Source organism: Haliotis cracherodii, unplaced genomic scaffold, assembly GCF_022045235.1.
Source record: "Haliotis cracherodii isolate W230 unplaced genomic scaffold, xgHalCrac1.p SCAF_7, whole genome shotgun sequence".
NCBI classification, from domain to species: Eukaryota; Metazoa; Mollusca; class Gastropoda; order Lepetellida; family Haliotidae; genus Haliotis; species Haliotis cracherodii.
The window spans coordinates 55,467,899-55,495,602 of NW_027266330.1; the positions used below are offsets into that span (position 1 = coordinate 55,467,899).

At 38.4% G+C, this 27,704-nt stretch overlaps 1 protein-coding gene and 1 pseudogene across 5 annotated transcripts in view; one reads left to right on the plus strand and one right to left on the minus strand.

Moving 5' to 3' along the window:
* The window catches only part of LOC139447218 (ankyrin repeat and KH domain-containing protein 1-like), a 40,492-nt gene extending 13,006 nt beyond the window's left edge, over nt 1-27,486 (minus strand). The window contains exon 1 of one of the 5 annotated variants that reach the window (XM_071228447.1): nt 27,440-27,486. The gene's annotated coding sequence lies outside the window, so the exon portion shown is untranslated. Of the gene's footprint in view, nt 1-1,040; nt 1,121-9,682; nt 9,792-16,089; nt 16,161-22,483; nt 22,572-27,439 lie in introns of those variants that run through there. The other 4 variants (XM_071228445.1, XM_071228444.1, XM_071228446.1 and 1 more) reach the window with 4 other exon arrangements.
* Nucleotides 12,489-14,040, plus strand: LOC139449020 (uncharacterized; annotated as a pseudogene).
* Nucleotides 27,487-27,704: the final 218 nt, after the last annotated feature.

The following is a 27,704-nucleotide window of genomic DNA, read 5'->3' on the forward strand; positions in this document are numbered from 1 at the left end:
AATTGATTATGTTTTGTTTCTTGATAGTATTAGCTAAGTTGAATGTAACTGGTGCCATTTTGAATTTCTTTTCTAAATCTATTTGTTTGCAATCGACAGGCTTGACAGACCCATATATCCCCTAAATACATATGCATAAAAGCTATAATATACCTACAGATAACAATGCATTCCATGCAGAGGAAAACGAAATAAACTTGGAAATACATCCCTTCATGTTTTTATCGATTGTTCCAAGAATGATTCAACGATTTTCTTCATAGTGGGGTGATGTAAAGCATATATATAATCACAGCCATTTTGGGGAAAGAGTGCGGAAAATCAATAGGGGTGTTAAGTATTTTCATGTAGCAACATTAAAAACAACACATCAACAAATACAGTATCGTTCTTAAGGAATGTATAGTCTATGTATTTGTTTATGATATTATTACAGATGTGTTTTTGACAGACCCGCATATTTAATGATTTCTCTTACACATTTGCCCTGTACTCAAAATCGACTTGCCTTGTGCTATTCCCTGGAAGTAATTGATGACACACAGGTTGGCAATGAAACTTGCGCAATGTATCACACGCAAGTAGCAAAGAATTTATGTGATTAAAATATGGAAAAGACGACAAGAGACAGTATACCTGAAAGAGATGGTATATCTCGGGTCTATGTAGGAATCAAATGATGACAGGATACAATGCGATATATTTACGAGGGACTGGTAGAGTAAGTGTGGGGAGTAAGGCACAGGTCGCGTAGTTGGTAGTTTGTGAAGGTCTCAAAAGGGTGATAAATGGTATTGGCCGAGGGAACAAGGTCCAAAACTTGTAGAAGTCACTCAGTGGATGGTCAATTGATCAATCTTGGGCTTAATAAGTAGCGTTACAAGGAGCAGACTGGTACGGGCTAGTATCACATGCGCTCTATGACGTCACTTTAATTAATCTTAGAAGATACTTTAAACATCCGCTGTCCTTATTAATATACCTACGGCAGCCCAATCCCTCGTCACACTCAGTTGCGTCAGACAGAAAAATAAACTCACGGCAGCTGATGAGCTCAAGCAGGCAGTGTCAGACAGCGAGGTACGGGTCAGGACCTAGTGCTCCTTCAAGTGAAACTGTGTTCCCATCGTACAACAGAGTTTATTCTAGTTGTTCCTATCCATAAAATGTAGAAGCTCTTCAGTGATCAAGTCTACACAAACACCTCGGTTACCAGGAGACCAAACAATCAACATAGTCACGTGTTAGACATTGCGCAAGTTTCATTGTCATCCTATATATAATCAATTACTTCCAGGGAATAGCACAAGGCAAGTTGATTTTGAGTACTGGGAAAATAGGAGAGAGAAATCACGAAACATGTGGGTCTGATAAAAATGCATGTGTAATAATATGAATAAAGCTTACATATCGGAGATTTAATATTGATTAAGAACGAACTTGTTTTTGTTGACATGATGCTTTTAATGTTGTTACCTGAAAATATCTGACACCCCCATTGGTTTTTCCCACTCTTTCCCAAGAAGTGGCTGTGGTTCTATTTATGATTTACATCGCCCTATTATGAGGAGCAAGATATAAATTCGAAAATCTGGCCTTGGAACAATCGAGAAGAACATGAAGGGATGTATTACCAAGTTCATTTCATTTTCATATGGAATTCATTGTTATCTAGAGATCAGTAGGTATATTATAGTTTATATGCATATGTCTTTATGGGATATAGGGTACACTTCAATCTGTTGATTCCGAACACATAGATTTCAGTCGATAAGGATCTTCACACGACAGCACATGACCTACGTGGAATGACTGACAGGGATTGGCGTATGGCACAAGCTACAGATACAACTTTACCATCTTAGATACAGGCAGTACGTAACAAGAAGAAGCCAAGGAGACAAGACTTTCCTCATACCCTAGCCAATACCTCCTAGTATCGGAGCTTCCATTCTCTTGTACTTAAACGTGGGATATTGTATCGCCAAATTAAGGTGGGCGGAATTACAAAAGATCAACTTGTGTTACCATCTAACTTCATCAGTGATGTGTTACAAGGCCTCCACAATGATATTGGACACCCTGGACGTGATCGAAACCTTTCATTAGTTCGTCACAGATTTTACTGGCCAGGCATGTAAGCTGATACAATGGACTGGATTAAGAACTGCGACAGATGTCTCAGGAGGAAAACGCCAACTAATATCCGGGCACCTCTAGTTTCCATCACCACGTCACAACCATTGGAGTTAGTCTGCATGGCTTTTCTCACCCTAGAAACTTCAAAGGGAGGATATCAACATGTGCTTGTGATCACAGATCATTTCACGAGGTATGCGTTAGCAGTGCCAACCAAGAATACTACAGACCGGACCACTGCAGAAGCATTCTACAAGAACTTTGTTCTCCACTATGAAATGTCCATGCGAATTCACAGCGACCAAGAAGCCAACTTTATGAGTCAAATGATAAAGGAAGTGTGCAGCATCTTGGGCATATCTCAGTTAAGAACTACAACATACCATCCAATGTGTAATGGGATGACATAACGCTTCAACAGGACTCTGCTCAACATGCTTGGGACACTGAAGCCGGATCAGAAGTAGGACTGGAAAGGATTTGTCCGTCCACTTGTTCATGCATACAATGCAACAAGACACAAATCAACGGGCTACTCCCCATTTTACCTGCTGTTTGGTAGAGAAGCACGACTACCCATCGACCTTGCCTTTGGAATTGAGATTAGTAAGGACAAGCAGACACTGACGTCCTATGTCAAAGCCCTGAAGACAAGGTTGGAACAGAGCTATACGATCGCAACATCTGCATCAAGGGAAGCCCAGAAGAAACAGAAGACGGGGTATGATGTCAAAGCCAGAGGTGCAACAGTCCAGTCTGGAGATCGCGTCCTGGTGAAGATTCTAGCCTTTGAGGGAAAGCACAAGCTTTCTGACAAGTGGGAAGAGGATCCGTACGTAGTTCTTTCTCAGCCAAACTTGGGCATACCAGTGTTTGTTGCGACGAAAGAAAACGGAGAAGTAAGGAACAGAACTTTACATCGTAACCTCCTCTTACCCATAGGATCTTTACCAGTTGAGAGAATTGAAGAAGTGCCAACAGCTCCGACTCCAGGACCAGAGAACCCTAAAGAACCAGAAACAGAGACAGAAACATCAGTGTCGGATCAAGATGAGCGTGGGTCCATCTCAAGCCTGCTTGTTGAACTTCCAACGGAGCCTGATGATACCACTGTCATCAACACAGAATCCTTGGAACGAGATTCTACCTCACAGTTGGAGGGTGACGATCTGACGACTGGAGAGGTAGGCAGCCATTATTCTGGTGGCGACAGCCACATGCCACGGGAATCAGAGAACCCTGGTACAGAAGCGGATGCAAGAGAAGAAGACGCAGCAGATGCTAATGTCAGTGAAGAACAGGACACAGACCCAGTGGTAGGAGCCACAGCTCCTGTCCCATCAGATGACCGACCAAGGCCAAGACCCAAGCCGCCACCAAGGAAATCACTCCAGCAGAGACGGCCACCGGAGTGGCAGCGCTCAGGAGATTATGTGATGAGTCAGACAACATCAGAGGACAGGGATGATCGAACTCAATTAATCGAACAGCTTGCGGCTGCTGGCATCTTTGAGCGAATTGGTGGTGCGATGTCACAGCTCATTGTCACCTTACTTAATAACACCAGCAAATGACAAGGACGTCATTTGGGTGCAGGGAGAAGTATGTGGCAGGCTCAACTATGTACATAACTTTTAATTAAGATTTATTAGTAAGTAGTAAGGTCATATGGTCTTGTTACCATTTTAACTGATAAGTTTATTACGATATTTACATGATAAGAAGATATTATTAGTTATAATATTAGTTATAATATTAGTTATGTTTTATACCTTAGTATTTTATACCTTAAACATTCATTCCATAGCTCTGTAACATTAAGTAAGCTTACTCTCAGTCTAACTTCCACTAATTGTCACACTGCATGCTTTTGACTTACAGCACTCTCTGCCCCGGCCCAGTCTATTGTCTTGTTGATAGGCCAAGCTGGCCATAGCTACAACAATGTTTGTTGTTGAATTTTGCTATTTGTCACCTCAAGGAAATACCATAGACTCAACGAGATTTATTGTCTTATCATGTGGGGATTTGGATTTGAGAAAGGATTTATTCATATTTGAGGTTAGTTGGTTATTTATTTTATGATGTTGTATATATGGATGTTTTCTAATTATTGCGATTAGAAATAAAATATATTGTAGAATGCATTCTTAATTTATTAGAAACATAATGCATCTTGTATATATTTATAGTGCTTGATGAACTTACAGTTCAGTGAGTAATTATTATCTGTATAAAACAGTATTAAACACGAAACCTAAATATATATATAAACTAAGTAATATAAACCCTTCTGGACAGTAATGGAAACTAAATGTATGTCTGTATGCTTGATGTATGTTGGTAAGTGCAAGTGTATGAGTGTTGTATGTCTGAAATGAGTGGCTGATGTACTATATAGTTTTATACACTATTTTACCATAGGATATCACTTGTATATAGTATTCTGCATTTGTATTTCTTTATTATGCAGATTTCTCAGTGGCAACGTTCACCGTACAATCATTGTTACGGTATTACCAGTTCATGTATCACATATCTGGTATGTAATATTCGTTATCACTCTATTATCATATTAATATATTTTGTATCTATGTATTGTACGGAAACGCCAGATGTATTGTGTAATTAAAGTAAATGCTATTCATTTAATTGAAGTGATGTCTATATTTTAGAAATTTAAAGAGTAACTATAACGGATTGTATATATTTATTTCTATGTTATATTTGCTTATGTTGTACGTTTATTGTTTCAGACTGAATTAAGTGCCTCCATTCGCACCTATAATACAATAAACGTCATCACCCCACCCATAATTCAACGATTTTCTCTGCTGCTCCTCATAATAGGGTGATGTAAAGCATATATATAACCACAGCCATTTTTGGGAAAGAGAGCGGAAAATCAATGGGGGTGTAAGGTATTTTCATGTAGCAACATTAAAAACAACACATCAACACAAATACAGTATCGTTCTTAATGAATGTATAGTCTCCGATCTGTAAGCTTTGTTTATGATATTATTACAGATGTATTTTTGACAGACGCGCATATTTAATGATTTCTCTTACATATTTTCCATGTACTCAAAATCGACTTGCCTTGTGCTATTCCCTGGAAGTAATTGATGACACACAGGTTGACAATGAAACTTGTGCAATGTATCACACATTCATTAAGAACGATACTGTATTTGTTGATATGTTGTTTTTAATGTTGTTACCTGTAAATACTGAGCATCTCAATTGGTTTTCCCCATTCTTTAAACACACATTTTAATAATTTCTTGTGTAATATTCAAGCATAAAGGGCAATACTTGAAATACCAATTGCAAAACGTCAACAATGTGAACTGTCGGGAACAGTTAGCAGAACCCAGTGCCTCGCTTCACCATATCAGAAACGGCACCATATACCCGCACCCATTTAGCGGTTTACTACAACAATATAAGACATGTCATTGTTTAGGGGAAAAGATATATTCTCCATACACCACATTTTACGTTACTGATAAAGGCGAAGGATGTACTGGTTTACTGTCTGTACAACATGCGCTATAAGTTTTAAGATTGTACCGGCTTTGTCAGCGTACCTAGCAGGTTAGTTAAGGGAAGATCAGTTGAAAAAGAACGCTGTTACGAGGCAAGGGGAAGCAAAGGCGTTTACCTCAAAACCACTCGCACAATTAAAATAGATTTACAGGTCAATATGACGTCATGATAACACGTACATTTCATTGGTTAATGCGTAAACGGGTGACGTCATGTAAACACCCACCCACGTGGGCCGTTTGACAACAAGGACGCAAGTTTTAATGGTAATATAGATATCTACCAAACGATTCCAAGACTTTTCAACAAACGCGTACATCTTTGGTTTCAAAACCTCCCTGCCATGTCGTCTTCACATCTTCATAAAATGATACCGTGTGAATGTCCACGATTTATCCAACACACAAATTATAGTTTTAGTTCTCTGGACTAGAACGAAATACGTTTGTCGTGATGCATATTAGCAGTGTAAATGAACAAGAAACATAATATGTGTTGGGGCACCAATCGTTATCCTGTGATGTACGGTATATCTGCAGTTTCTAAATAGCATTTCTCACAATATATACGGCAATCGGTGATTTCAACAACGTTTTTCTTCGTTGTGTTCGTCTTGCCTCATCTGGAAACTGGATGACAACGATCGTGTAAAAAAAACCAAGTAATGGTCAAAAATATTTTCAAGTGATCAAAGTAGTTTCTTGTCGTTTTTTCATTGCCCAGTAGCAATGTATTTTGGCAAAGTCTGACTTGTCCAATGAAGCTCCTCATACCGAGGTAACTCGATCCGTGAAACTTGGCGGGTCCCAGTGACCCAGATCCCTGTTGATTGGCATGCCAAGTGTCATTTGCATAAGGCCATCCATATTTTTTGTATGTGTTTCTCCCCTCAAGCCTCAACTAATCAGAGAGCGGGCGGACGAAATAAAATATATGACATCAAAAAATAATTGTGTGATTTATTTTATGACATTTTAAAAAAGGTTCAACACTTGGTTCTAGAATCGATTCGCTTTTTTCGGAAACGAATTTTTAATAAACATGGGAACAAAGATAAAGTTGACCTGGTTCTTTTATGACGGTGACATTGTAGATCTAGTAGTATTTCTTTTATTAGATCGGTGCACAATTTAAAATTTCCATAGCGGCAGCAAAATTGAGACACGAAGACATTATATTATTTCACGTCGGAATGGAGATAAAAATATTCAAATACGGACAGCCTCACAGACTTCGAAACGATGTTCAGATAAATATTTGTTCACATTAATTCTGTCAAGTGCGTGAAAATGGGTTTCAATATTACTTTCATCAAGCTCACATTCAGGTCGCTGGCTACTTCGGCAGTAGTGTTTTGTCTCGAAGCTCAAAGCAACAATGTTTCTCTCAGATACATTTTTCTCTCCATCCATGACGAACATCTGTCATAATGTCAATGCCTCAACAATCTTCCTGAGCAGTTGAATTCAACAATGTTATACACACGACCTCATTCACGGCGTCATCGCAAAGATTCCTTCCAAATACCCACCACGTGATCAGGGTTACGACCTTGTGATAAATTAATAAATTATTTTGCATTTTTAGAAAAGATTTTTTCGTGAATATTATTATTAGAAAAATATCCTGTACATGGTACTTTTCCATTGTACTGGGTATTTCTTTTATTACTTTCTAAAACTTTATTTTCGCCTTTCTGAACACGCGATCTCGCCCCATGAGCGCATCGAGTTGCTGCTTACAACTGTCAAGAACTTTGCAATTTCGCTTGTCTTCAATATGAGCAACAGAACATTTTCATGTGAAGCTTAATTTGACGAAGAATTGTTTGAGATAATCAGAGAGCCTTAGGTCATTTCGATTATGACATTGGTGACTTTATCGTGGAGAAAGTTCCAGTTCAAGATGACATCATTCCGATTCACAACTCGAATCGACAAGATGGCGCCTCTCTTCCCGCCTTTGCAAGTGCATCAGAAACTTTGATAAATTCAGTGCCGATTCTTGATATTAGTGAATCAGTGTCACAGCTAGATTCCATTGTGGAACTAGATGAAGGCGAATATTTATGTTCACACTTTTTTTGTCAACCATGCGTGACACGGCACAGGCAATCGCAGTTAGGGAATGGTGCAGCCACCATGTTGCAGAAATTCGTCGATTCGAACACATTGTTTCTGGACTGAGCTAAATAAACGAAGTGTTTGGAGAGATCGTAGATACTTGGACTTGTAGAAACGGAATTAAACGTTGCAGCAAATGAAGGATTGGTGTGGACAAAACGGGAAAGGGATCCCAAATTGCATTGTAAAACTTGTGCGCGAAGTGTATCCAAATACCCCGAACAAAAAATACATGGGACAAGTGTGGATCTAATGATCAAACTCAGTTCTGTGTGTGAAAATTCTGTGAAAGAAAAGGAAATTCATAATTAAAGTTGTCTTGGAATATGTGTATTGGAGTTTTCGTTTATCGTAAGTACATTATTATCTGGAGGCCAAAACATCAAGTATATTTCGTTACTTATTTACCAATTGCTTATGTGCATTGTTATGTTGATACACGTGACATATTCATCTATTGTAGTCAAGCTGAGAAATATTGGCGCAACTTCTGGTGCTTCAAGTTAGGCCTAGGCCCCTTCCTAAACACTAGTTGAAAAATCTTTGAATAATTTACGTTTTATGAATATAAACTGTTTATTGTGTGGCACAAATCTAACTGTTGAATGCAAATAACCAAAACTAAACAAATATCTGTAATTTTCGGATTGAACTGAAAGAATCGCGTCGTCAATTTCGTATTTAAGAATCGTTACTGTTACATTAACCGAAACTGATGTTCTGCTACTGTTCTGCCGTAAAAATATACAACACAATACACTTTGACCACAAATATATTAAATGTGCCACATGTACACATGACCATGTGCTTTTCTATTTATAGCGCAATCGTAAATAAGCTCCGCCCACTTTGATCGATGCAGACGTCAAACACGATCGATTCGATTTTGAGAATAAAACTACAGAAAATTTATTGACTTATATCTTGATATAGAGGCATTTGTTGTATCCATGGTTTGTCATTCATGTTGATACGAAGTTTGACGGTCAATGGTAATCTCGTTCCCGTATGGTTTTCAAAAAACGTCTCCCGACACTCGGTTGTGTTTACATTGTCAGTCATTGTTCGAAACTGAAACACCGCCACCTTGCGGGCTATTTATAGTCAGGGTGGGGCTTTAAGAAGAATGTATTAATACCACAATACAAATAATTCATTACGACAATATGGCATTATTAATATGCAAAGTCATAATCACAAGTCGTATGATTCTCCAAATCCACATCAGACATCGTTATTTCAAAATGGTACTGTAACCTGGGGTTACACTCCCGGTTTTTATTTTATGTCATTAATAAATAATTGATAAAGAATGTTATAATTTTAAAAAAAAGGTAAATTGGACATGTAAACTTGTTTTACTTAGTGTATATGAATGTACTCGAGCTGTGTCAAACTAGGAGCGCAAGTAGCAAAGTATTTGCTGTGATTAAAATATGGAAAAGACGACAAGGGACAGTATACCTGAAAGAGATGTTATATCTCGGGTCTATTTTGGAATCAAATGATGACAGGATACAATGCGATTTATTTACGAGAGACTGGTAGAGTAAGTGTGGGTGTAAGGCACGGGTGGCGTAGTTGGTAGTTTGGGAAGGTCTCAAAAGGGGGATAAATGGTATTGGCTGAGGGAACAAGATCCAATTCTTCTAGAAGTCACTCAGTGGATGGTTAATTAATCAATATTGGGCTTGATAAGTAGCGTTACAAGGAGCAGACTGGTACGGGCCAGTGTAACTAGCGCTTTATGACGTCACGTTAATTAATCTTAGAAGATACTTTAAACATCCGCTGCCTTTATTAATATTCCTACGGTAGCCCAATCCCTCCTCACACTCAGTTGTGTCAGACAGAAAAATAAACTCACGGCAGCTGATGATCTCAAGCAGGCAGTGTCAGACAGCGATGTAGGCCTACAAGTCAGGACCTAGTGCTCCTTCAAGTGAAACTGTGTTCCCATCGTACAAAAGAGTATGTTCTAGTTGTTCCTATCCACAAAATGTAGAAGCTCGTTGGTGATCAAGTCTACACAAACACTTCGGTTACCAGGACACTAACCAATCAATATAGTCACGTGTGATACATTGCGCAAGTTTCATTGTCAACTTGTGCATAATCAATTACTTCCAGGGAATAGCACAAGGCAAGTCGATGATTTTGAGTACAGGGAAAATATGTAAGTGAAATCATTAAATATGCGGGTCTGTCAAAAATACATCTGTAATAATATCATAAACAAAGCTAACAGATCGGAGACTATACATTCATTAAGAACAAAACTGTATTTGTTGATATGTTGTTTTTAATGATGTTACCTGTAAATACCGAGCATCTCAATTGGTTTTCCCCATTCTTTAAACACACAATTAAAATATTTGCTTGTGTAATATTCAAGCATCAATGGCAAGATTGCAAATCGTCAACAATGTCAACTGTCGGGAACAATTAACAGAACCCAGTGCCTCGCTTCACCATATCAGAAACGGCACCATGTACCCGCACCCATTTAGTGGTTTACTATAACAATATAAGACATGTCATTGTTTAGGGGAAAAGATATATTCTCCATACACCACATTTTACGTTACTGATAAAGGCGAAGGATGTTCTGGTTGACTGTCTGCACGACATGCGCTATAAGTTTTAAGATTGTACCGGCTTTGTCAGCGTACCTAGCAGGTTAGTTAAGGGAAGATCAGTTGAAAAAGAACGCTATTAAGAGGCAAGGTGAAACAAAGGCGTTTACCTCAAAACCACTCGCACAATTAAAATGGATTTACTAAACAATCTAACTGCGGTTAAGAAGAATGTATTAATACCACAATACAAATAATTCATTACGACAATATGGCATTATTAATATGCAAAGTTATAATCAGAAGTTGAATGATTCTCCAAATCCACACCAGACATCGTTACTCAAAATGGTACTGTAACCTGGGGTTACACTCCCGGTGTTTATTTTATGTCATTAATAAATAATTGATAGAGAATGTTAGAATGTTTAAAAGAAACGTAATTGGACATGTAAACTTGCTTTACTTAGAGTACATGAATGTACTCGAGCTGTGTCAAACTAGGAGCGCAAGTAGCAAAGTATTTACTGTGATAAAAATATGGAAAAGACGACAAGGGACAGTATACCTGAAAGAGATGGTATATCTCTGGTCTATGTAGGAATCAAAAGATGACAAGATACAATGCGATATATTTACGAGGGACTGGTAGAGTAAGTGTGGGGGTAAGGCACGGGTTGTGTAGTTGGTAGTTTGGGAAGGTCTCAAAAGGGAGATAAATGGTATCAATCAGATCACAAGCTGTACATTCATTTTCATAACAAGCAATTCATCCAACTTAAATCACCTTACCTCAAGTCAAGTCTAATTTCACCTTATATCCTGGTCAACATATAAAAGTATACACCCTATACTTGAACATACTTTAAACATCCGCTGTCTTTATTAATATACCTACGGCAGCCCAATCCCTCGTCACACTCAGTTGCGTCAGACAGAAAAATAAACTCACGGCAGCTGATGAGCTTAATCAGGCAGTGTCAGACAGCGAGGTAGGCCTACAAGTCAGGACCTAGTGCTCCTTCAAATTTAACTCTGTTCCCATCGTACAACAGAGTATATTCTAGTTGTTCCTATCCACAAAATGTAGAAGCTCGTTGGTGATCAAGTCTACACAAACACCTCGGTTACCAGGACACTAACCGATCAATATAGTCACGTGTGATACATTGCGCAAGTTTCATTGTCAACCTGTGCATAATCAATTACTTCCAGGGAATAGCACAAGGCAAGTCGATGATTTTGTGTACAGGAAAAATATGTAAGAGAAATCATTAAATATGCGGGTCTGTCAAAAATACATCTGATATTATTTTTTTCGTTTGAGGTACGAATAAGAAAGAAATTACTTTCTCCTACCGTAGGAAAATACAACATGGTGTTGTGTAATAGTAGAGGGCGCTTATAAGGGGCTATATAAGGTCAAGCATGTATAGAGTGGTCATTCTCGCTTGCTGTGCGCCACTGAAAACTTTACTTTTGTTATGGAAGCCCAAACACCTATCAACGACAAGTTAGACATGCTGGTTTGACTTCTCGCATGGGAGACGACATTGTCCACTCGCCAACGGCCAGACCCAGCCCAAGCTCAACTCGGACAAACAATCAACGAGGTGAAGGTCATTACGAAGAAGCCGGGACAAAAGTTAAGTTTTAGTTTTTAATCTTCTTCACTCAATAATGATACATTTAGAATTACAACCGATTATTATGAGTATGAGCAGGGTCAGGCTGAGATTTGCGTGAAGAATAGACTTAAAGAGAATGTTTCTTTTTGGAAGTATATCGGAGCAACAGATTTTGTGTTAGACATTATTTAAACCGGGTAATAGATCCCGTTTTACTCGACTCTTCCAATGATGGATGAGAGAAATAACAGATCTGCTATTAAACAACAGTGACTTTGTTGATTCAGCCATTCAAGATTTAGTACATAAAGGTCTCGTAGATGTTTGTGACGTAAAACCTCAAATAGTGAGCCCTCTATCAGTCGCTACACAATCGTTATGGAGGAAATGACTTATTCTAGACTTATCTATTATAAATAAACATGTTTGGAAAGCTTCAGTGAAGTATGAAGATTGGAGATCAGCTTTGATGTATATTGAAAAAGGAGATTGGTTATCAAAATTTGACATTCATTCTGCCTATCATCATATAGACATTTATCCTGCACATACTGACTTTTTAGGATTTGCGTGGGGAGAAGGTCAGAATCGCATGTTCTACAAATTTCTAGTTTTGCCCTTTGGCTTAACAACCGCCCCGTATGTTTTCACGAAAGTTGCAAGGCAATTGGTTAAATACTGGCGGTTTCAAGGTCATAAGGTTGTAACGTTTTTGGATGATGGAATTGTGTCTGATAAAACGAAAGATTGTGTAGTGTCTACAAGTGGTTCTATAAAGAATGACTTAATCAAATCAGGATTTCTTCCGAAAGTAGAAAAATCTTTGTGGGAGCCTCAACAATGCATTGAGTGGTTGGGTCTTATCATTGAAACTAAAAGTATGTCTTTGACAGTTCCGGCCAGAAGATTGGAAAAAGTTCTGAAAATGATAGATCGTTTGTTAGACATAGGCGTTCGAAGCAAGGTTTCTGTGAGAGATATTGCATCAGTGATTGGTCAAATTATTTCTATGAAAATGGCTACAGGCTCAGTGTGTCAACTGATGACTCAGTTTATGAGTATGCAAACATTAGATGTATCATCATGGAATGAAAGTATCAGATTGAATGAAGTTAGTTTGCGCCAGTTAGAGTTTTGGAAAAGTAACATTCATAAGCATTCACAATGTACTTTATCAGAAACACAAGGTGTGACTCCTGTTGTATATAGAGATGCAAGTGCTTCGGGATATGGTGGTTACTGTGGTCAATATGGAAACCAGAGGGCTCAAGGTCAATGGTCACGTGACGAGGCAGAACAAAGTTCAACTTGGAGAGAATTAACAGCGGTTAAGTTTGTATTACATGCTTTATCCAGATTTCTAACATCCCAGAGGGTAAAATGGTTTACCGATAACAGCATTGTGGAATCCATAGTGTCTAAAGGAAGTATGAAAGCAGATTTGCAGGAAATTGCTTTAGAGATATTTGATTTACGTGTGTCACATGCTATTCATATGGAGATTCAATGGATACCCAGATCAGAGAATCAGAAGGCAGATGATATCAGTAGGATTGTAGATTATGATGATTGGGGTATAGCTACCCACATTGTCAATGAGCTCGAACAAAAATTGGATAAATGTGACATCGATAGATTTGCCACGCATTACAACTGTAAAGCTGTCAGATTCTGTTCAAGGTTTTGGAATCCTGGGTGTGAATACATCGATGCGTTCACACAAAGTTGGGATAGTGTAACTAACTGGGTAGTTCCCCCTGTGTACCTCGTGAGTAGAGTGTTGAAACACATGAAATGGTCAAAAGCGAAAGGTACTTTGATAGTTCCGGCATGGTATTCTGCAAATTACTGGCCATTATTGTGTCCTAATCTTCAAACCACAAGTGTTGGATCTCTGTTATCTACCGAGAGAAAGAGAGGCTAACGTGCCAGGTAGATGTCAAGGGGGAATATTTAGTATTGAGCATTTGCATTTTAACATGTTGGCGTTGAAAATGCTGACCAGATTCCAGACTTGTTAAATTGTGCTCGAGCTGATTCTACTAGCAGGAGGTACCATTACGGATTTAAAGCGTGGCAAAGGTGGGGTAATTCAAACAGCATATGTATAGGCGTTCCTGTTCAGCCTTTGCATTGTACTATTTATCTTGTTGTTGTAATGCAGCGTAATGATTCGTTTTCATCAGTTCAGACTGCGTTTTATAGCATACGCCATGTGCATATTTTGTTGGGACTGCCAAGTCCGACAGATATTTCTCTTGTTCGAAATGTTCTTGAGGCTGCTAAGAGAAAGCTTTCAAAACCCAAATGTAAAAAATATCCAATTACAGTAGATATTTTAGCGCAATTGGTTGATGTAAAGCAACACAGCAATTTTTTGCTTGAAGGATATTCGCATTGTTGCTATGAGTTTTGTTGCTTATGCCGGCTTTTTGAGATCTGCTGAGCTTCTCAATTTGAAGAATGTGATATTATTTTTTACGAATCTTATATGACAGTGTTTATTGACAAATCGAAAACTGATATGTATCGAGCTGGTGCCTGGTTATTAATAAGCAGAACAAGAGGGAAGCTATGCCCCGTTTCTTGGTTAGAAAAATATGTTGAAGCGGCTTGTATTGATAATGAGTCACAAGAGTATCTTTTGAGAAACTTATCAAAGTGTAAGACATCTTACGTCTTAAGAAAACAAAATTCAAGTATGTCATATACTCGTTTGAGGGAAGAGTTTATTGAAGCTTACAGATCGGAGACTAAACATTCATTAAGAACGATACTGTATTTGTTGATATGTTGTGTTTAATGTTGTTACCTGTAAATACCGAACATCTCAATTGGTTTTCCCCATTCTTTAAACACACAATTAAAATATTTTCTTGTGTAATATTCAAGCATAAAGGGCAATACTTGAAATACCAATTGCAAAACGTCAACAATGTGAACTGTAGGGGACAATTAGCAGAACCCAGTGCCTCACTTCACCATATCAGAAACGGCACCATATACCCGCACCAATTTAGTGGTTTACTATAACAATACACCACATTTTACGTTACTGATAAAGGCGAAGGATGTACTGGTTTACTGTCTGTACAACATACGCTATAAGTTTTAAGATTGTACCGGCTTTGTCAGCGTTAGCAGATTAGTTAAGGGAAGATCAGTTGAAAAAGAACACTGTTAAGAGGCAAGGGGAAGCAAAGGCGTTTACCTCAAAACCACTCGCACAATTAAAATGGACATACTAAACAATCTAACTGCAGTTAAGAAGAATGTATTAATACCACAATACAAATAATTCATTACGACAATATGGCATTATTAATATGCAAAGTCATAATCACAAGTTGGCTTTATAAGTTGAGTTACAAGGAGCAGACTGGTACGGGCCAGTGTAATTAAGGCGTATATGACGTCACGTTAATTATTCGTGGAAGATGGGAGAGGATAGGTTGAGAATATAACGGGATGGGAAATCGGATATCGGACACAACGGTTTGCGGGACAGAAAAAGACAGGTCGGAGGTCATTGTGCTTCCAGTTGCAGATGTCATCATATCCCAATTGCTGTGATCGATGCTCATGATGTCAATCACAGGCTTGTATGGACTAGACTCGATTATTTACAGACCACCGTCATATAGGTGGAATATGCTGAGTGCAGCGTTAAACAACAAACACACAGACAAACATTATAGATAAAACAGGGAGAGGCAACTCTCGAGGCTGTGTCACATCACTTTACAAACACCACTGTCCTTCTACAATAATCACACGTGTTTTAAAATGTTTTGTCGATAAGCTACCTACTTTAACTGAAAACAGCTACTCCCTTGAATCAATCAGATCACAAGCTGTACATTCATTTACATAACAAGCAATTCACCCAACTGAAATCCCCTTACCTCAAGTCAAGTCTAATTGCACCTTATATCCTGATCAACAGATAAAAGTATATACCCAATACATAAACATACATTAAACACCCGCTGTCCTAATTAATATACCTACGGTAGCCCAATCCCTCGTCACACTCATGATCAGTTGCGTCAGACAAAACATAAACTCACGGCAGCTGATGATCTCTAGCAGGCAGTGTCAGACAGCGAGGTACAGGTCAGGACCCACAGTGCTCCTTCAACTGTTCCCATCGAACAACAGAGTTTATTCTAGATCTTCCTATCCTCATAATGTAGAAGCTCGTCGGTGATCAAGTCTACACAAACACCTCGGTTACCAGGAGACCAAACAATCCATATAGTCACGTGTGATACATTGCGCAAGTTTCATTGTCATCCTATATATAATCGATAACTTCCAGGGAATTGCACAAGGCAAGTCGATTTTGAGTACTGGGAAAATAGGAGAGAAATCACGAAACATGTGGGTCTGATAAAAATACATGTGTAATAATATGAATAAAGCTTACAGATCGGAGATTATATATTAATAAAGAACGAACTTGTTTTTGTTGACATGATGTTTTTAATGTTGGTACCTGAAAATACCTGACACCCCCATTGGTTTTTCCCACTCTTTCCCAGGAAATGGCTGTGGTTCTATTTATGATTTACATCACCCTATTATGAGGAGCAAGATAGAAAATCGAAAATCTAGCCTTGGAACAATCGATAAGAACATGAAGGGACGTATTACCAGGCTTATTTCATTTTCAAATGGAATTCATTGTCATCTAGAGATCAGTAGGTATATTATAGTTTATATGCATATGTCTTTATGGGTTATAGGGTACACTTCAATCTGTTGATTCCGAACACATAGATCTAGAAAATATTTTCAAAATGGTACCCTTTACATTCAACGTACATGATAGTATTAAGAGTGAGTGAGTTGGGTTTAACGCCGCTTTTAACAGTATTCCAGTTATATCACAGCATACCACTTCGGTGAAACCTACGAGCACAGGTATGGTGCTGACCGGGATTCGAACCCACAATCATAGGTTTCTTGCGTGCCCAAAGGACGCAACTCTGCACAGCGAATCGCTGCGCCTCTCACGATTGGGCCACCCGTGCTCCTTCTTTAATTAGTAACAATTAGGAACAACCAAAGTTCCTGAGAATATCCGCAATTTATACACAAATGTGAATACGTCACTGGAATGAGTGAGAACCACATTTCGAATGGAACTCGAGTCTGTGGCATGCTCAGCCAACACTTTACTGCAAGAACACCTTTGGCAAAAAACAACAACAACGCCACTGATTACAAAAGTTTGTTGTTTGAGACATCCAATGGACATGACCGTTGATACATGTCATCGATCCCAATTGCGTCCATCGATGCTCATCATATTAATCACTGGATTGTCTGGTCCAGATTCGATTATTTTACAGACCGCTGTCATATAGCTGGAATATTGCTGAGTGCGGCGTTAAACAACAAATCAATCAAATCAACCAAATAATTATATGTGTTCCAGTGGTACATGTTAATATCGAATATTCTGGAGTGAATCCAATGTTATAGAGTGAAACACAATGATCATCAGCTTCTCGTTGTCAATGGGCCACTGTGGTTTGGCTTTACAAATGTATTCCAGATGAATAAATTATATCGTCAACTTGAACGTTGATGTGCAGTGAACAAACACCACCACTTACATGTTAGCCGCAAAATATGTTTTGTTGTGACAACGATAGTCTCATGGTTCGTTGGTGTCTGTTGCTACGTTTCAACTGTATACACATTTCATAATATTGACTGTGAATAACCATGAACACAACACCGGAAAATATCAGGAAAGAATTATTATACATCATTCCGCTGCTGAACTGTACAAGGGGTGGTCGGGTAGCCTAGTGGTTAAAGCTTTCGCTCGTCACGCCGAAGACCGTGGTTCGATTCCCGACATGGGTACAATGTGTGAAGCCCATTTCTGGTGCCCCCCACCGTGATATTGTTGGAATATTGCTAAAAGCGGCATAAAACCATACTCACTCACTTATGAGGATATACTTTTAGCGTGTTCGCTAGTACACACTTGAATCAATGGAATAAAACTTAAGCATGTTATTTTCATGTAGGCAGAGTCCAATTAATGGAAGTATATTGATTTACTTACTGCAAAATATATCATCTGTTCAAGCTACAAAGATGTTTCAGAACAGGGAGGGGAAAAGTCCCATATAAACTTCATACCCCCCCAAAAAAAACTCAAATGTACAGCGCGTGTGTTTTGTGCATTAAAACATTTTGGACTGTGTAGCTCCAAAAACTGTCAGTAAAAGAAGTCCGATAGCTTTGATTACAGGACATTCTAGAAATTCTTGTCTTGAGCCATGTGGTAAACACTTGACAGGAATGATAAATGGGACTTATTATCTTTCAATGTTGACCCAAACACCAAATGGAAAGTTCACAATTCTACTAACACAATGCAGCAGAGATTGTCCAACTGGCATACCCTCATCCTGGTTCCTGTTCATCCATGGCAATATAGAAAGAAAAAGAGGATTGAGGGAAAGTAAGTTCTCTGAACTGGTGAACATTATCCGTAGGTACTGTCAAGCGAACAGTTATCACACTCTGTTTTGAGTATTGAAGAATAGGATGAAATTGCATACTGCATCAGGAACCATCATGAGAACACTGTTCAATGTGCGATATACTATAGGCATATGAATAAAAGAAATTGATAATTTGTCGTGCTTATGTTTCATTTGCCAGCTGTGTAAATGGGGATGTTTCATGATTTTGCCTCAGTTTAATAGCCACACTTATCTTATGAAACTATGCATTGCTTGGGCATCTCAGGAATATATAACACTTGTTTCCTTAGCTCTGAGAACGTCTGATGACACATTGATCTGTTATGTCAAAGTCACAACCAGACAAAATGTTTGTTTGTGGTCTAACTCTTCCTTTGGGCAGGGGTCGAAGTTGGAAAAAAGGTCGTGCGTGACCTATATATACTACATTTTCCCCTAAATTGCCTTTTCTGCAGAAATCTTGGGAACTTTTATGCATATACTGGTTATATTATTTTCATATTTTTGTCAATGATATGTTGAATTCTACCAAAGGACTGCATGTTTGGTTTTTGTGCTGGATTGCTCTTTGAAATGTTTTTAAAATAGCCACACTGATATTGAAGGTCAAATTCACACTCAAAAGTGATAACTCATGAAGAGTTGAAGTGTAAGAACAAGGCAGTGGTTACAACTCCAGTGTCAAATTAACTCTCAATCTCTTTTAAAAAACGAATTCACAGTAACTGAGGAAGAGCTCACTGTAGTACCATAACACTAGGGTGAGATAAATTTCAATGAAGTTAGCATTTTTGATATAACAAGTACATGTACCGTTACAAATAGTCGCATTATCATCTCACTAGGACCAAAGGCCCAAGTGAGCACATTGTCAATGACTTTTTCTTTTTCTCAGTACAAACTGGAAGTCTGGACACGAAATTTAAGGATATCATTATACGAGAACTGATGTTTGTTCATTAAATACCATTAACATCTGAAAAGAACAATATATGAAATTGAACAATTGTCTTCTCCAAAAATGTTTTAGGAGAATATTTACCATTAAAGTAACACAGAATATTACAACAGCTATCTGTTATGCACAGGCTAACATTATTTACCAGAAACAAGACATGAAGAAAATTTGCATCCGGATACTTGCCGGAAACCTTCCGGAAACCTACCAGATGCCTTTAGCAACCTTCAAATTTCTTGGTATTTTCAATATAGTTTTTTTATGTGTTTCACACTTAAGTAAACAAAATGCACCCCCCAACTTTTGACATTTTCTTGGGAAGGTTTCCGGAAGGTATCCGGGCCGGATCCAAAATGGGTAGGTATCCGGAAGGTTTCCGGAAGACGGAAACCTACACTTTTTTGGCTGTGGTCATTCTCGCTTGCAGTGCGCGACTGAAAACTTTACTTTTATTTATGATTGTTTCTAAGTTGCAGTATGTGCGGTTAACGGTGTTAACCATGATGGTCTGTCGCCCACGACGAGGTATGTCGCAAAAGATGGAGGCTTGTCGCCGTGAGAATATCGCAAACATGGAGGCTTGTCGCGCTGAGAAATTGATTCCTGTCGCATGTAAACAGTAGCTCGTTGCTCATGATATTTTATTACCACTGATTATGGCTTGTTGCCTTTTGTAGGGCTCGTTGCAACGTATATTTGAAGCTCGTCGCGTTAATCGAGACTCGTCGTCAGTATTTGTATGTTGTCAATTTATTCAATGTCATATGTTAGATATTGTGTATATCATGGATGTGAAATGACTGAGATATATGTAAATGTGATATTAATGTTGATTTAAACGGTGTGGTGTGGTGCACTGCATAGCAATCAAGAGAGTGTTGCGTTATTTGTTGTATTGGAAGGTGATATAAAGGAGAAAAATAATATCATAAACAAAGCTTACAGATCGGAGACTATACATTCATTAAGAACGATACTGTATTTGTTGATATGTTGTTTTTAATGTTGTTACCTGTAAATACCGAGCATCTCAATTGGTTTTCCCCATTCTTTAAACACACAATTTAAAATAATTTCTTGTGTAATATTCAAGCATAAAGGGCAATACTTGAAATACCAATTGCAAAACGTCAACAATGTGAACTGTCGGGAACAATTAGCAGAACCCAGTGCCTTGCTTCACCATATTAGAAACAGCACCATATACCCGCACCAATTTAGTGGTTTACTATAACAATATAAGACATGTCATTGTTTAGGTGAAAAGATATATTCTCCATACACCACATTTTACGTTACTGATAAAGGAGAAGGATGTACTGGTTTACTGTCTGTACAACATGCGCTATAAGTTTTAAGATTGTACCGGCTTTGTCAGCGTACCTAGCAGGTTAGTTAAGGGAAGATCAGTTGAAAAAGAACGCTGTTAAGAGACAACGTGAAGCAAAGGCGTTTACCTCAAAACCACTCGCACAATTAAAATGGATTTACTAAACAATCTAACTGCAGTTAAGAAGAATGTATTTATACCACAATAAAAATAATTCATTACGACAATATTGCATTATTAATATGCCAAGTCATAATCAGAAGTTGAATGATTCTCCAAATCCACATCAGACATCGTTACTCAAAATGGTACTGTGACCTGGGGTTACACTCCAGGTTTTTATTTTATGTCATTAATAAATAATTGATAGAGAATGTTAGAATTTTTAAAAGAAACGTAATTGGACATGTAAACTTGTTTTACTTAGTGTATATGAATGTACTCGAGCTGTGTCAAACTAGGAGCGCAAGTAGCAAAGAATTTACTGTGATTAAAATATGGAAAAGACGACAAGGGACAGTATACCTGAAAGGGATGGTATATCTCGGGTCTCTGTTGGAATCAAAAGATGACAGGATACAATGCGATATATTTACGAGGGACTGGTAGAGTAAGTGTGGGGGTAAGGCACGGGTCGCGTAGTTGGTAGTTTGTGAAGGTCTCAAAAGGGGGGATAAATGGTATTAGCCGAGGGAATCAGGTCCCAACCTTGTAGAAGTCACTAAGTGGATGGTTAATTAATCAATCTTGGGCTTGATAAGTTGAGTTACAAGGAGCAGACTGGTATTTATTTACGAGGGACTGGTAGAGTAAGTGTGGGAAGTAAGGCACGGGTGGCGTAGCTGGTAGTTTGGGAAGTGTTCAAAGGGGGGATAAATGGTATTGGCTGAGGGAACAAGGTCCAAACTGTGTAGAAGTCACTAAGCGGATGGTTAGTTAATCAATTTTGGGCTTGATAAGTTGAGTTACAAGGAGCAGACTGGTACGGGCCAGTGTAACTAGCGCTCTATGACGTCACGTTAATTAATCTTGGAGATGGGAGAGGAAAGGTTGAGAATATAACGGGATAGAAAATCGGATATCGGACACAACGGTTTGCGGGACAGAAATAGACAGGTCGGAGGTCATTGCGCTCCCAGTTACAGATGTCATCATATCCCAATTGCTGTGATCGATGCTCATGATGTCAATCACATGATTGTATGGACCAGACTTGATTATTTACAGACCACCGTCATATAGGTGGAATATTGCTGAGTGCAGCGTTAAACAACAAACAAACAGACACACATTACAGATAAAACAGGGAGAGGCAACACTCGAGGCTGTGTCGCATCAACTTACAAACACCACTGCCCTTCTACAACAATCACAAGTGTTTTAAAATGATTAGCCGATAAGCTACCTACTTTAACTGAAAACAGCTACTCACTTGAATCAATCAGATCACAAGCTGTACATTCATTTACATAACAAGCAATTCACCCAACTGAAATCCTCTTACCTCAAGTCAAGTCTAATTTCACCTTATATCTTGGTCAACATATAAAAGTACACACCCTATACTTGAACATACTTTAAACATCCGCTTTCCTTATTAATTTACCTACGGTAGCCCAATCCCTCATCACACTCAGTTGCGTCAGACAGAAAAATAAACTCACGGTAGCTGATGATCTCACGCAGGCAGTTTACAGACAGCGAGGTAGGCCTACATGTCAGGACCTAGTGCTCCTTCAAGTGAAACAGTATGTTCTAGTTGTTCCTATCCACAAAATGTAGAAGCTCGTTGGTGATCAAGTCTACACAAACACTTTGGTTACCAGGAAACCAAACAATCAATATAGACACGTGTGATACAATGCGCAAGTTTCATTGTCAACCTGTGCATAATCAATTACTTCCAGGGAATAGCAGAAGGCAAATCGATGATTTTGAGTACACGGAAAATATGTAAGTGAAATCATTAAATATGCGGGTCTGTCAAAAATACATCTGTAATAATATCATAAACAAAGCTTACAGATCGGAGACTATACATTCATTAAGAACGATACTGTATTTGTTGATATGTTGTTTTTAATGTTGTTACCTGTAAATACCGAGCATCTCAATTGGTTTTCCCCATTCTTAAAACACACAATTAAAATATTTTCTTGTGTAATATTCAAGCATAAAGGGCAATACTTGAAATACCAATTGCAAAACGTCAACAATGTGAACTGTCGGGAACAATTAGCAGAACCTAGTGCCTCGCTTCACCATATCAGAAACGGCACCATATACCCGCACCAATTTAGTGGTTTACTATAACAATATAAGACATGTCATTGTTTAGGTGAAAAGATATATTCTCCATACACCACATTTTACATTACTGACAAAGGCGAAGAATGTACTGGTTTACTGTCAATGCCCATCATGGGTAGAATACCCCAAATGGGTACAATACCCCACAGGGGTACAATACCCTACATGGGTACAATACCCTACATGGGTACAATGCCCCACATGGGTACAATACCCCACATGCCAATACCCCATCAGCCATTACCCGACTCCTAGTAGGACAATACCCGACACCCAAATATTTTATTTAATTAGGTTGGTAAGGAGAGGGAGAACAATTTATTCAATGACACTGGTATTGTTGTGTTTTTTAACACGTCAGTGTGGTCGTGGTCTTGTGTTTGGAGGGTGGGATAAATTGCTAAGTGTATACTTTAATGACGGATGCAACACTTCAGGATGATGTCGGATGTTTTCTTCAAGCAATTTAAACTAATTCATTGAGAATTGTTCTATAAATTACCATAGGAGACACAGGAAACAGATAGTTCCTGATTTAGACAATATATCACTTTGAGCTGACCATACCGAGCAACTGACGAAAGTTAATTATGAATGAAAACTAACAAATTCAAAGTATAAATATGTGATGATTTATTTTCAATAGTTCCCAGGAAAAAAGTAGTTTCTTTTCAAATGCATTTGGAGAATAGTCTTCTTATTACAAGAAATATAGATATATATAAATAAACATTACACGTCTTTGCTTACACAGCTACCAAAAACACCTGTCCAATTAAACAACACGTCCTTAAAATAAACAAACACATCAAACAATCACACCCCTCAAAACCAGCACCCACATAACACAGTACGTCATAAGAAGAATTCCAACCTCTCACAGAAGAATCCCTGAATCAGCAGTTAGCTCCTGCAATTGCCTCTCTTGCCAACTCAATAACGAAAGTAGAAGTCACTGCTGAGGTGGAGAGCGGATACAATCACACATACCTGTCCTTATGACTTTCACTTAACTTTGAAACATTTACCCACTTACATAAATTGTTTGATGAGGAGTAAGCATAAGTGTTGTCAAACATCCTGCTGATAATATATTTACTTTGATCACCCGTTTGTGAACAAATCGATTATGTTTTGTTTCTTTATAGTATTAGCTAAGTTGAATGTATCTGGTGCCATTTTCAATATTTTTTCTAAATCTGTTTGTTTGCAATCGACAGACTTGACAGACCCATACATCCCCTAAATAGATATGCATAAAAACTATAATATACCTACAGATCTCTCAAAAACAATGCATTCCATGCATAGGAAAGCGAAATAAACTTGGTAATACATCCCTTCATGTTTTTATCGATTGTTCCAAGAATAATTCAACGATTTTCTCTGCCGCTCCTCATAATTGGGTGATGTAAAGCATATAACCACAGCCATTTCTTGGGAAAGAGTGCGGAAAATCAATAGGGGTGTTAGGTATTTCCGTGTAGCAACATTAAAAACAACAAATCAACAAATACAGTATCGTTCTTAATTAATGTATAGTCTCCGATCTGTGAGCTTTGTTTATGATATTATTACAGATGTATTTTTGACAGACGCGCATATTTAATGATTTCTCTTACATATTTTCCATGTACTCAAAATCATCGACTTGCCTTGTGCTATTCCCTGGAAGTAATTGATTATGCACAGGTTGACAATGAAACTTGCGTAATGTATCACACGCGACTATATTGATAAGTTAGTGTCCTGGTAACCGAGGTGTTTGTGTAGACTTTGACACAATCCTTACAGTGCATGTTGTATAGACAGTTAACCATTACATCTTTCACCTTTATCAGTAAGGTAAAGTGTGGTGTATGGACAGTACATCTTTTAGTCTAAAATATGACATGTCTAGTGTCAAGTCCTGACATCAGTGATGCTTACATTGTTTTAGTAAACCTCTTGATGAGTGCGGGTATATGGTGCCCTTTCTGATAACGTCACACGTGCCATCTGAAGCGAGGCAGTGGGATCAGCTGATTGCTCCCATCAGTTCACGTTGTTGACGTTTCGTAATCAGTATTAAAATGGTTGCCGTTGATGCTTGAATATTACACATGAAATATATTTTAGTTGTTTGTGTTTGACAAACGTCTGGTATGGAGATATCATTTGGCCTTTTACGTGTGTGTTGAAATAAGTCTACACCAACACCTCGGTTACCAGGAAACCAAACAATCAATATAGTCACGTGTGATACATTGCGCAAGTTTCCTTGTCAACCATGTGTCATCAATATCTTCGAAGGGAATAGCACAAGGAAAGTCGATTTTGAGTACAGGGAAAACATGTAAGAGAAATCATTAAATATGCGCGTCTGTCGAAAATACATGACATTGTGTAATGATATTATGAACAAAGCATACAGATCGGAGAATATATTTTCATTTGGAACGATATTGTATTTCTTGATATGTTGTTTTTATTGTTGCTACATGAAAATACCTAACACCCCCATTGTCAGCGTACTTAGCAGGTTAGTTAAGGGAAGATAAGCTGAAAGAGAACGCTGTTAAGAGGCAAGGTGAAGCAAAGGTGTTTACCTCAAAACCACTCGCACAATTAAAATGGATTTACTAAACGATCAAACTGCAGTTAAGAAGAATGTATTAATACCACAATACAAACAATTCATTACGACAATATGGCATTATTAATATGCAAAGTCATAATCACAAGTCGTATGATTCTCCAAATCCACATCAGTGATCGTTATTTCAAAATGGTACTGTAACCTGGGGTTACACACTCGGTTTTTATTTTATGTCATTAATTAATAATTATTAGAGAATGCTATAATTTTTAAAAGAAACGTAAATTCGACATGCAAAAACTTGTTTTACTTAGTGTATATGAAAGTAATCGAGCTGTGTCAAACTAGGAGCGCAAGTAGCAAAGAATTTATGTGATTAAAATATGGAAAAGACGACAAGGGACAGTATACCTGAAAAGGATGGTATATCTCGGGTCTCTGTTGGAATCAAAAGATGACAGGATACAATGCGATATATTTACGAGGGACTGGTAGAGTAAGTGTGGGGGTAAGGCACGGGTCGCGTAGTTGGTAGTTTGTGAAGGTCTCAAAAGGGGGGATAAATGGTATTAGCCGAGGGAATCAGGTCCCAACCTTGTAGAAGTCACTAAGTGGATGGTTAATTAATCAATCTTGGGCTTGATAAGTTGAGTTACAAGGAGCAGACTGGTACGGGCCAGTGTAACTAGCGCTCTATGACGTCACGTTAATTAATCTTGGAGATGGGAGAGGAAAGGTTGAGAATATAACGGGATAGAAAATCGGATATCGGACACAACGGTTTGCGAGACAAAAATAGACAGGTCGAAGGTCATTGTGCTCCCAGTTGCAGATGTCATCATATCCCAATTGCTGTAATCGATGCTCATGATGTCAATCACATGATTGTATGGACCAGACTTGATTATTTACAGACCACAGTCATATACGTGGAATATTGCTGAGAGCAGCGTTAAACAACAAACAAATAGACACACATTACAGATAAAACAGGGAGAGGCAACACTCGAGGCTGTGTCGCATCAACTTACAAACACTACTGCCCTTCTACAACAATCACAAGTGTTTTAAAATGCTTTGCCGATAAGCTACCTACTTTCACTGAAAACAGCTACTCACTTGAATCAATCAGATCACAAGCTGTACATTCATTTACATAACAAGCAATTCACCCAACTGAAATCACCTTACCTCAAGTCAAGTCTAATTTCACTTTTATTCTGGTCAACATATAAAAGTATACACCCTATACTTGAACATACTCTAGAAGAAATACTAAACCCACAAAATAAACTAGAAAACTTCAAGGCCTTAGGCGTATTCTTAATAAAAACGGAACTAATAAAACGCATCTAAAAACACAATAACCTACCAAATCAAAATCACATAAACAAACAAACATCCACCATACCCAGCTCCCTTAGTTCTCCTCCCCAATCCCATCGGCATCTATTCCAAATCTCAAAATTCCCAAATTCTATATAAGCAACCCCTAAAACCCCCCTCTTGGGTTGCACAGACCACCTTCGCCCCTTTCGGAAACACATTAAATGGCCTGGCCGGGCCCGTGTGCGAAATACGCATCAGTCGGAAAGCGCACGTTAAATCTCCAAAGTAAGTAAGTAAGTAAGTACTTGAACATACTTTAAACATCCGCTGTCCTTATTAATATACCTACGGTAGCCCAATCCCTCCCCACACTCAGTTGTGTCAGACAGAAAAATAAACTCACGGCAGCTGATGATCTCAAGCAGGCAGTGTCAGACACCGGGGTAGGCCTACAAGTCAGGACCTAGTGCTCCTTCAAGTGAAACTGTGTTCCCATCGTACAAAAGAGTATGTTCTAGTTGTTCCTATCATCAAAATGTAGAAGCTCATTGGTGATCAAGTCTACACAAACACTTCGGTTACCAGGACACTAACCAAGCAATACAGTCACGTGTGATACATTGCGCAAGTTTCATTGTCAACCTGTGCATAATCAATTACTTCCAGGG